Source organism: Pelecanus crispus, chromosome 3, assembly GCF_030463565.1.
Source record: "Pelecanus crispus isolate bPelCri1 chromosome 3, bPelCri1.pri, whole genome shotgun sequence".
Classification (NCBI taxonomy): Eukaryota; Metazoa; Chordata; class Aves; order Pelecaniformes; family Pelecanidae; genus Pelecanus; species Pelecanus crispus.
In genome coordinates, this window is record NC_134645.1 from 76849806 (window position 1) to 76860555 (window position 10750).

Sequence of the window (10750 nt, forward strand, 5' to 3'; positions counted from 1 at the left end):
CAACCTCTGAATGTGTCATGCACTTTTGTTCTACACTTGACCGGTCACTACCTCTGATCTAGTCATGTTAGACTCTATAACTGTAGAGAAAAATAAATATTTTTAGGGCAGAATTCATCTGACCTGTTTTAGACATCTTCTTTAGGATGTGAGGAATCATGTCCCCAAGCTACGTATTCCTGCCACCAACCATAAAGTTGGTTTAAATGACTGACTGATTAACATACCATCATACAATTTCCTCTCCCTTGGTGCTTCTGTCCCTGAAATCTCTCACTCCCTCTCTGCTCCGAAGTATCAGAACCCTAGTTTATTTCTTCCTTTCTTCTTTTTTATTGGAAAGGTCCCACTGAGATGAATAATTTTTGTAGCTGTCATTTCCTTAAATTACATCATGCGACACTGAAACATACAGCAGACTGACCTTTCAGGTGGCATTGCTCCAGAACGGATTTAGGAGAGGAGCTAAATTTACCTTTTGGAGCTAAAGACCATTGACTTGGCCAGTTGTGCAGAGCATGTTCCATGGAAATTTTTTGAAAACTGTTCAGATCAGACACTGTTCTACTTATACGTCACATGCTCTTTATTTTTCCTCAGCCTTTATGGCAAGCAACATTACCAGGAACACGAAATGTCTGGTGTCTGTGTGACTGAGCCAAATGTATGTGGGAAACGCTGGCCTTTTCCAACAATGGCAATATTTTTAGGTCACACACATAGAAGTCACTGTCTTAGACACTAAAGTACACAGTGCACATCTTGAAAATGCCCACAGCATCAGAGACACTGTGAGCAGCCAGCTCTTGGTTACAAGGTCTTGATAACATCTATCCCTTTTTCCCCCTTACAGTAAATGATGTCTGAGAATTGAAAACTTCCAAGAAGGCCCTGTGGTTATCTGGCTTGCAGGGAAGGGAAATGTACTTTATTTTCCTGCTGCATTGATGAGCTGGGTCATGAGGATGTGAAGAGGAAGCAAGCCCCTGTTGCTGTGCTAGGGCAGCGAGAAAGGAAGGCTGCCTGAAGCCAGTGACGTAGGGCACATCCTTTCTGGAGGAGACACCAAGTGTCTGCCAATGCTTCATACATTTTAAAGCCTTTGGTTCTCCCTTAGTTGTGAAAATGGGGTGATGTTTCCTTTTTCTTTCTTTGTGACTGAAGATGTCAAATGAAAACAGAGAAAAATAGAAAATTCTCTGGATCCTTTCACTAATTCTCCAAAACAACTGATTTTCTTATGACTGTAACTTTTGTGTTCCCTTTGTCTTTTGTGTTCAGCTGTGATGATTTCTGATCTTAGCACTGTGAGCTGAAATTTTTAGGACAAGAGCGTTAGGCCAGTCTCTTCTTGTAGTTGAACTGCAGAACTGCAAATCTGGGCACTTGCATAATGCTCACCCTGCCCTCCTTGATCTGGGCTGCTCTGCCCAACTCTTCCCCCTGGACTTCATTAGTGCCACATGAAGGCAGCTCGAATTTTCAAAACTTATCCCAGTTCCAGCCTCATACGGGGGAATGTTGGCTATCTCCTCTTTTCCAGCCGGGGTTTGGGCCAGACAGTGTCCTGACTTTGTTGTTGTTCCTACTACGTCTTTCAAGTTTATGGGAGTGTTGCATGATTCATACCATTTACTACTCAGGGATTTGGGGCTCTGGCTCACTGTGCAGACAATGGGCAGAAATACTCACAGCTCCTAAACTAGGTAATGAAAAGGAGTGGCCTGAAATCAGTTCTGAGAATCAGAAACAGTTGGAAATCTGGAAATCTTGTCTAAGCTCTTTAGGATACCTTTCTGGCTGGGGCACATTTAGTGTGGTGTAAAGCAATTTCTCTCAAAGATCCAGCCAGTTGTTTCCTATGGGTCTGTCAGGTGCCAGGTACATTTATGGGACTGGAAGTTCAACAAATGCTTCTACCTTCCTTTGCCTGCTTCTATATCTACAGATTGCAAACACTTCGCTCTCCCCCACAGATGCAGCGTTTACTTTTCTACATTGTGGCAGCCGAAGTACCAGTAGGGTAGCTGGAAGGGGCAAGCACTAGATGTGTTTCCTAAACAGCTCTTCTTTGTATGTAAATGGCACATCTTTCTCTGCTTTACATTTCCTTTCTTTCCCTCTTTCTTGCTCTCACCATGTGTTCAGCCCGAGGCCAGCAGACAAAGTCAGATGAGAAAAAATTCCTGCAGATTTCTTAGTGAATGGGAAGTTGCAGCATCAGTAACCTCAGCAACGAGAGGTAAAACAGTGGTGAGCGGAGACAGTTTCATGATCCATAGATACGTCAGGAGGACAGCAGCCATAAAGCAGGTACATAGGTACTTACTGTGAAACACCACAAAAGACCTGGATCCAATAAAAAATTACGTGTATCATCTGGTCTGTGCCTTTCAACAGCAGAATCCATTATGACAGCAGGAGGACAGTATCATTTTTATTGCTTTTACATTAGTGTAGACATCAGCTGGGTTTAGGTTTATCTCCTCCTAGCAGCTGTCACGTTGCCTAACTGCCCTTCTCTTTCTTTAGCATTTACCCTTTCTTTTCTCTGATGATGACCGGAACAGGTTGGAGTGGGGGAGCACCCAGCCACATGTGGCTTTTCATTCAGCTGAATTGGTTGTTACTTCATGTTCTCAAATGTGTGACCTTTCTCAACATGTCAACTTCTTTCCTTCCAAATTCCTGCAATGCTATAAGCCAAGCAGTATCCCCTGGGGAGCACAAACCGCTAATGCTCATACTGAGAGAAACCTTCTATAGACGGACTTTGTCAGTGCTCCCTTAGAGCTGATTGCCACAATCTCCCTCTCTGGGTGCCAGACATGTTGCAATAACGTTTTCCATTTGTAACACACTGTTTTGAATGAATGACATTTTTAAAGCTAGAATCCACCTATTTTATGGAGTCACTTGATATGTGGAAAGCCAAGCAGACAACTAAACAACTGCTGGAATTCATGAAAATATTTACAAGTTGCTTACTTATCCCCACCCCCAGTTCTTGTGTTTCATACTCCCATGTGTCTCTCTCTTCCTCCTTACACTAGAGATGTGTAAATGAAAAATGTACGTCTTAGAGGCTGTATTTGAACTTGTTGCTGACACTCCATTTCTCTTTGTAACCATCTCACTCCAATTTGGTGCATCCTAGTTGCAGCCAAGACTCAAAGGTGGGATATTAGATCAAACACAAACACAGGCATTAAAAACTAATTTCCACTTAAAGATAATACTTACCTATGCAGCACTAGAGGATACCGTAGCCATCAGTTCTGCACACTTGATTCTGAAGCAATGGTGCTCACCAACCGATTGCTCCTGTAGTCATACGTTCTCCCTAAAGACAGCTCTGTCTCTGCTCTTAGTTTTAGGGGCTTCATGAGGTTGTTGCACTAGTCCAAAAATTGGTTATTGTGTGTATTGTTCTGGGGCTGATGGAGTACTGCTATTGAGTATTTCAGGGGCCCCTGTAACTGCCTCGTGATCGTTTACTCATACATCCATATTTGTGAGTCAGCGGCAGTGCACTCAACACAGCGATGGTTTCTAAATGGGTACACATACATGTATACATACATACAAATACTTTTACAGTTACTTTTAATAATATCTATCTAACAATGGTCATATTAATGGTTATTAAATCTGTTTTCTTAAATTCCTGTAATTGTCTTCAGGTTACAGTATTTATTTTTCTGCTTTTGTTTATGGATTAGTATCAGTAACATACTAGGTATCTCCAAGTCATGCGCAGTAACAGGAGAAAGGTCAGAGGAAAGAGGAAAACCCCGCACTTTACATATATTTTGGTAATTACTAGTTACTGTAATACACGTAAACTCCGTTCCCTGATACCCTCTAGCCATCTATTGCTCTGTTGAGCCACTAATGTCAGCCCACGCTGACCCTCAACCTTGCCCTCCTTGAGCTTCACCTATACTCCATTTTCCATCACCTGTCTACTACTGATCTAGAGATTTCCCTACTTACCACCTAAGAGTGCTTAGTTTATTTAATTGACCTAAACCCCACACCTCTTATGAAATGCAGGAAATTCCCTCGTTCTCTCAGTCTCTGGGTTCCCATGTCATGGGAGCCCAGCCCTTGACTGCTGCGCGTTCGTGTGTGTATATATATGGGCACTCATGCCCTTTTTTCTGGGCAGCTTTGAGGGAGAAAACAGGGATAGAAGTTCACTGCAGCTATCTGTCTGCAACACTGCTGCAGCTGCTTCAACAGCAGCCCTCCAGTAGATATTTTTGCGGCCTTCTGTCAGTACAAGATAAAAAATTTTTTCTCTCTCAAATTCATAGCACCATGTTTCTTTTCCCAAAATTTACAATGGCATCTTCTTTCTCTGGATTAATATAATTTGCAGGCTGCTCAGCACCTGGGAGTACCCGTTTAAATTCTCAGCGTGGGCTGAGGTCCCGGGGGATGGTGTAGCAAGAAAACTACAATTCTTAGGTATTATTTTGAGATAAGGCAAGAAAAGAGTTGCTATATTCACCTCTACTTTTATTCCTCAGAGATGGTCGAGGCTTTTAAAATTAATCTTTTAACTGTAAATTTATTAGGCACGAGTCACAATTTTCAGAGTTGCTTTAGTATTGTGACAGAACAAGGTCTATTGAAAGTTAATGGACTTGTCTTCCCAAAATGTATCCTGAGAATACTACTCTCATCAGTTTTGGACAACAGCATCTATTTTTTTCCTCCTGTACACAGTGTAAGATAGTTTATGATTTCCTTCACTCTTCAAAGGAATGTAAGTTCTTCAACCTTGTAAGAGGAAATCAAACTGAGTGTTTAAGTGTTTGTACTCACCATTTAGTAGTCAATGGAAAATAGAAATACCTTTCTAGCTGGCAGAATCTGCTTTGCCTGGGCCATCGGAGTTGCGGTGGGTGCTGTGCAGACTGCTATTCCATTTGTGCTGCTGCCATTTTGTGTCTTGCACCCTCTAATTTGCAAAAGGGGCTGGAAGCCATAACATTGTTTTGAAGTGGCTGCGATGGTTTCTCACCCCTGTGCAAGTATTTAAAAGCCGTTATGACCATGTGTGAGAGAACTACGTATGCGCTCCAGCAGCCTGAGTGGGAAGCACGAGGGATTTTTAGCACAGTTCTGATTAAACCAGTTTAGCTGCAGCGGGGGCAGCAGTTAGACGCGGTGCTTCAGATGTTTGCCCTTCTGTGAACTGTGACATCTGGTCAGCTGCAAAACCTCTGCAGTCTTGCCGTGCTTGCCAGAGAACTGCTGTGGGTACCCACCTCATACTGAAAAGATTTCCCTTACACCTTTGTCCTATATTCAAGAAAATGATCGATCATGCTGGCCACAGTACTCGTCCATTGACCTGTAGATAGGAATCCCCAGTTTGCCCTGTAAAGATGCCGGCAAGCTTTTTGAGCTGGAAATCCCTGAGTCTGTTTAACTTCCTGGATTCCATCTTATTTTGGCCCTAATCCATGCTCTGTTTTCAAGTTAAGCATTTCTATTTATAATGCTTATGGAAAAGCAGGATTTGTTTCTTGCATCAAAAGCATTCAGAAGAAAACCTCTGCTTTTTAATATTTTTTTTTTTTTCTCTCCTGTGACTCACCAAGGAGGTTTGATGTTCCACTTACTCAGAATTGCAGAAAACAAAATTACAGGCAACTGGATTTATAATGGGATTGAGCCTTTCCCCCGCGGGGTTCTGGATCAGATACGTGCCTGCCGAAAGGGCTGGTTCTTGGGCAGTTGTTAACGACAGATGTCTGTGGCTACACCATTGCAGCCATTATACCATTACAACTGGCACTCTCCGCAGAGATAAGGTTCCTGTAGCTTAGCTGCATGCTTTCCCTCCTACGTCTGATGCTATGCTTCAGCTGAAATACTATCTGGCTCCAAGCATGTGTACAGAAACATGTTTTGTTTTAAAAGTCTGTCACTTAAATGTACCAGAAACTTGTCCTGCTCCTTCCATGATGCTGAGCAGCAGCAGGCTGCCCCATGCCATGCCCCCTTGCCAGTGAAGTCAGAAGTAACATCTTGCCACCAGATCCCTCGCTGTATGGTGTAGCATGTGAGACTTTTACCTTTTTGCCCAGAAGAGACGTTATTGCTAAACTTGACTTTCTGAGAAACTCTCTCTACTGTAAGACAGCAAGGTTGTGTACAAAAGTGTATTTTACACTCAATGCATTTTTATTCCCCGTGGTGGCAAAAGAAGGTTGACGTGGAAGCTCAGACACTGCCTTCTCACTGTTGGCATCTCTCTGCTAATTTTCTCTGCTGTCATTTGCCTTGGTATGATTTAATGCATACTTGGCCCCAGGAGGAAAGACTTAAAGGTGAAGCTACAATATTGATTCAGTATGTGATTGGACGAGTCATGGCCAAACACTTTCCAAACAAGGCCACTGTGAGGAATGTAAAAGCACACCTCTACTGATGATGAGAGATGATTACAAAATGTATACTGTTCTACATAGCTAGAAAATATTACTGTGTATCTATAGGAAAGAGAAGCCCTTGAAGGCCAGGTTGGAAACCATTCATTTTGCTAGGGCGATAGATGTTGGTCATACCCCACTCCTCTCTCAGGTTGGATTAGGACTCCTGGAAAGAAAAAAAATTGAGGTTTCTATAGGAGAATGACTGTTTCTCAGGAAAAGACAAGTGAACGGTTTTAAATTAGAGCGATCTCACGATAAGCCAGCCTTTACTGAGGGTTACATGGTTTGCAACCTGGCTGTAGCCAGATCTGATCCAGAGTGCGCTAGGGCCAATGACTTAGAGCTGGGCCGGAGTTTATATTTATTTTCCCTCAAACAAAGATGAGTGTTGTGTATTGCGTGTGGTAGATTATTTTCTGCACCCTATTTTACAATACAGCAACTGATAAGTAATCTCCAACTTGCCAGTGAGGTATGTTATATTTCTTCAATTTCTAAAGTATCTGTCAAAAACATTGTGAAAAACCCTAAAGCCTGTACAGCTGCTGGCAAAAATGTGACCTAGGAGGACATGGCAGGCAGTTTTCACTCGTCATAGTGAAATGGCCATACTGTTTTCAGTTGTTATAGCCAACTGCTGCTATAAAACACCATGCTAGGCAACGTGGGCAGGGCTAACAGCTATTTATTTGAATGCAGGTAACATCTGGAGCACTACAGGTCATTGCAGGGGACGGGTGAGATCAGTGGTTACACAGCACCTCAAGCCCTAGGACACCGGAGGGCCAGTCCAGCCACCTCGCCTGGAGCCCTTCTGCATCCCAAAAGCTCTGCCCGTCGCACATCTGTGTATGAACCCCCCTTTTTGTGTTACCGTGTCCCCGTTTTATAGATGTTTTTTCCCTAGGTAGGCTGTCGTGCCAGGCTGGACAATGGCTGGTTGCTATTTACGCAGATTTAAACCAGTTTTGGGAGTGCTGGTTCCTGGTGCCTATCATCAGACAAATTTTCCTGGGAATTCCCTCAGGAATCACTCTAGCACTGCTGCACTATCACACAGCTGAGACTCAGACGAGCCGGAGAGCCTCAGCAGCCCGGTGAAGCGGCAGCCTCAGAAAGGCCTGTGTCCGGCAGTGCCCGTGTCTACCATGGATAAGCTATCTGCATTTGTTTGTTTAACTTTTACTTATCGGGGATTAAGAAGCCTTTAGTTTCCAGGAACAAGCCCTATTCAGGAAACACTTGAAGTGAGCTCTGCTTTGCATCAAAGCTGACTTCCCTATAGGTATTAAAGGTATTAATTTATTAAAGGTATTAGTTTATTAAAGGTATTAATTTATACTAGTTTTTGGTTGACATTTTTTATTGTAAGTGGATCAAGTTTTGCTTTGTTCGAGGCTGTAGCACGAAACGCTCCTTGGACTGCTTTGTGATGGCCTTGTCTCCCTTTTTTCTTTTTGCTGCTCAGCTATAAAGTAAATTCAGAGAACAATTTTTTTTTTTTTTCCAGAAATAAACTCTCTTTATTTTAAAATTCAGACACATGTGCTTTATAATGAAACAGACGCCAAAAGAGACTTGGTATTCATCTCTGGTTCTAAGCAAAACTGTGACTTTCAGGGCTATATAACCAGACACAGTGGTTTTAATGAATCTTTACAACTTTATGTCTCCCTGCCCATACTCAAGATAGTTTTGCAGGCACTTCAGTGATCTTTCTGTTAATGGCCTCCCACAACAGAATCCAAGACATTTCAGAGATTTCCACCGTTTAAAAAAAAAAAGAGAAAGAAGGAAAAAGCAAAGATGGTGTCTTTACAGTGTCATGTTAAATATGGCCAGCTCTCTATCAATTTTTTGCCACGTGCATTTCCTCTCCCCAGTCTCCATGCCACCTCAATTTCCAAGAGCTTTCCCATTGCCCCAGCATTGATTGCCCTCCTAAAGCTCCTCCATTGCCAACCTCTCCTTTGTAACAAGATCTGTGAAATTTTCAAGAGATTCTTGAATAAGAAGAGTCTTTAGTACGAGCCATTAAGTCCTGATTTCACAGGAACTCTGGTTTTTGGTCAAACACTTCAATTATTTTTCCTAAGTCTTCCTGCAGCATATGGTGGCACATGGAGTCATGCTTCCAGTAGCCTTCTGTTATCCACTTCTTTCTCTGCTAGCGTGTGGTTCTTCTGGCAGCAAGTGCAAACGGCTGGTGACAGCCTTCGTCAGAGACAGGTACCGTCACCTCCCAGTTGAGGAAGTCCGTATATGTATTTGTTCTGGTGAGCTTTGTGTTCAGGCTGTCCTTAGAATCTGCCACCTTTCCATTAAAAAAAATACCGCTTCTCCACTGAGATGCCAGGAACCAAGGACTGACTTTGATGATTTTCACTCTAATTTTCATTAACAATTCAATTTAAATTAAATTTCTTTAAAAAAACAAGAAAAAAAGATCCCCAACCTACAAAAATCAGTTCCAAATTCAGAACAACAAAAGCCTGAGGGTACACAATATTGGTTTGGACCAGAACGTAGTTAGAAATTATTTGCAGAGGATTACTTGATTCAGGTTAGAATTTCAAATGATGCTGTAATCAGGGATCTGAGATTTTAATCTGGGTATCTCTCTGCTTAATACAAATCATGAGCTTATCATGAGCTGCCCAAGACATTGATGCTAATTTAAAAATTTCAGAATAAACCTAAGTATTACTTACTGTTTCTTTTCTTAAGTCAAATATTTTCAGCCTATAGTTTATGAGGAGGAGAATGGCACTTTCATTTTCCTTCCTCACCCACCTTGTTTTAAGGAAAGTTTTTCTTAAATTTTTCCTCATCTGTTTTATGTTTCCCTTTCAAAAAAACAATGCTAAATGTTAAATTGGAGATGTTGCATATTACTTGTGAGTATACTGGACCACAAGAATGTAGAAATAACATCCCCATGTAAATGAAACAAAGGTAGGAAAAAAATATGGAAACAAAGACTGATATCTCTGAGATGAGGTGGAATGGTGTTTGCGTCTGATTCTGACACAAAATATTTTAACCAGTGAAGCTGCAAAAATCGAGCGTGCTGTGGTGACACACGTTAAATGTTAACACAAGTTAAATCCATTTTGATAATTGTCTAGGCCTCAGAAAATAAATTCTTATTGTGGGCTTTTCTTGAAAGCAAGAAAATAAAATTTCTTTAAACTTTGAGGGAGATTTATTAAAAATTCTGCCATGCTAGTGTGCCTAGACAAAACTGCTGACTAAACAAATATATTTGACATGTTTTTGCATCCGCTACCCTGCATCAGTTACCGAAGGCTCCCTGTCCAAAGCGCCGGAGAATTGGGTCTTTGAAAGTGAATCCACAGAGAACAGGATGCCCATTTGCTTAAATTAGCCGCTAAGAAATCCCATATTCAGTTTATGTCTTCAGTCTTGCTTGTCTTCTGGGCTGAGCCTGCCCTTAGCAAAGATGGCTCTATATAGCTGGGTGCTATATCCTTCCTACTCTTGGAAGGATTTCCCAGGGAGGTGGAGAATGTGGGTTTGAATCCACGCAAGCTGAGAAGGGAACTGTACACAGGTTTCCCTCCTTCTGCAACAGAGCTCTGACTCTTGAGGTTTTGAAGACTAAAGGAGGAAAAAGGCGTGTAGGGAACCTTACTGTTGAACAGTGGTTAGGCACTTTCAGGAATACAAAGCATGTGACAAAGGCTTTCAGGACTGTCAGTCTGCATTTAGCTACCTAAATCCCATTCAAGTTCTCTTTTTGGGTTTGATGCATCTTTCTGTTCAGGCCTCAGCCTTTCTGTATCTCCAAGAACAGTTACAGTGAGGGAATAAATTCCTTAGAGCCTGCAAAACACTGATCTATGGTAATTACCTGGGCTGTCCAAGGTAACTCTTAATGGAATATGGCTGAGGGTCTGGTTCATGTCTTTCCTGGGGCTTACGGTAGCAACAGCATCACCTTAAATAGGGATAGTACTGAAAATGTCCTTCAAAATGCAGAATGTAACTCGGGCTGAGTTATTACTAGTACATTTCTCTTGAAGGCTTTGGGCAGTGCATGGAAAAAGCCAATAGCACTTTGCGAAAGGTAGTGGTGGTCAGAAGATTTAGAGAGAAGGATGCACTGCTTACCTGTTCCAGCTGGACTAGAGCAACAAGTGAAACACAAGTCTACACAGGAGTCTGCTTTAATCCATCATTCTATTTTATGAAGCATCACACAACATTTTCACCAATTAGCATTTGATAGCAGTTTAAGTAAGGACCACAGGGTTATTTAAGGAAAAAGCAACAAC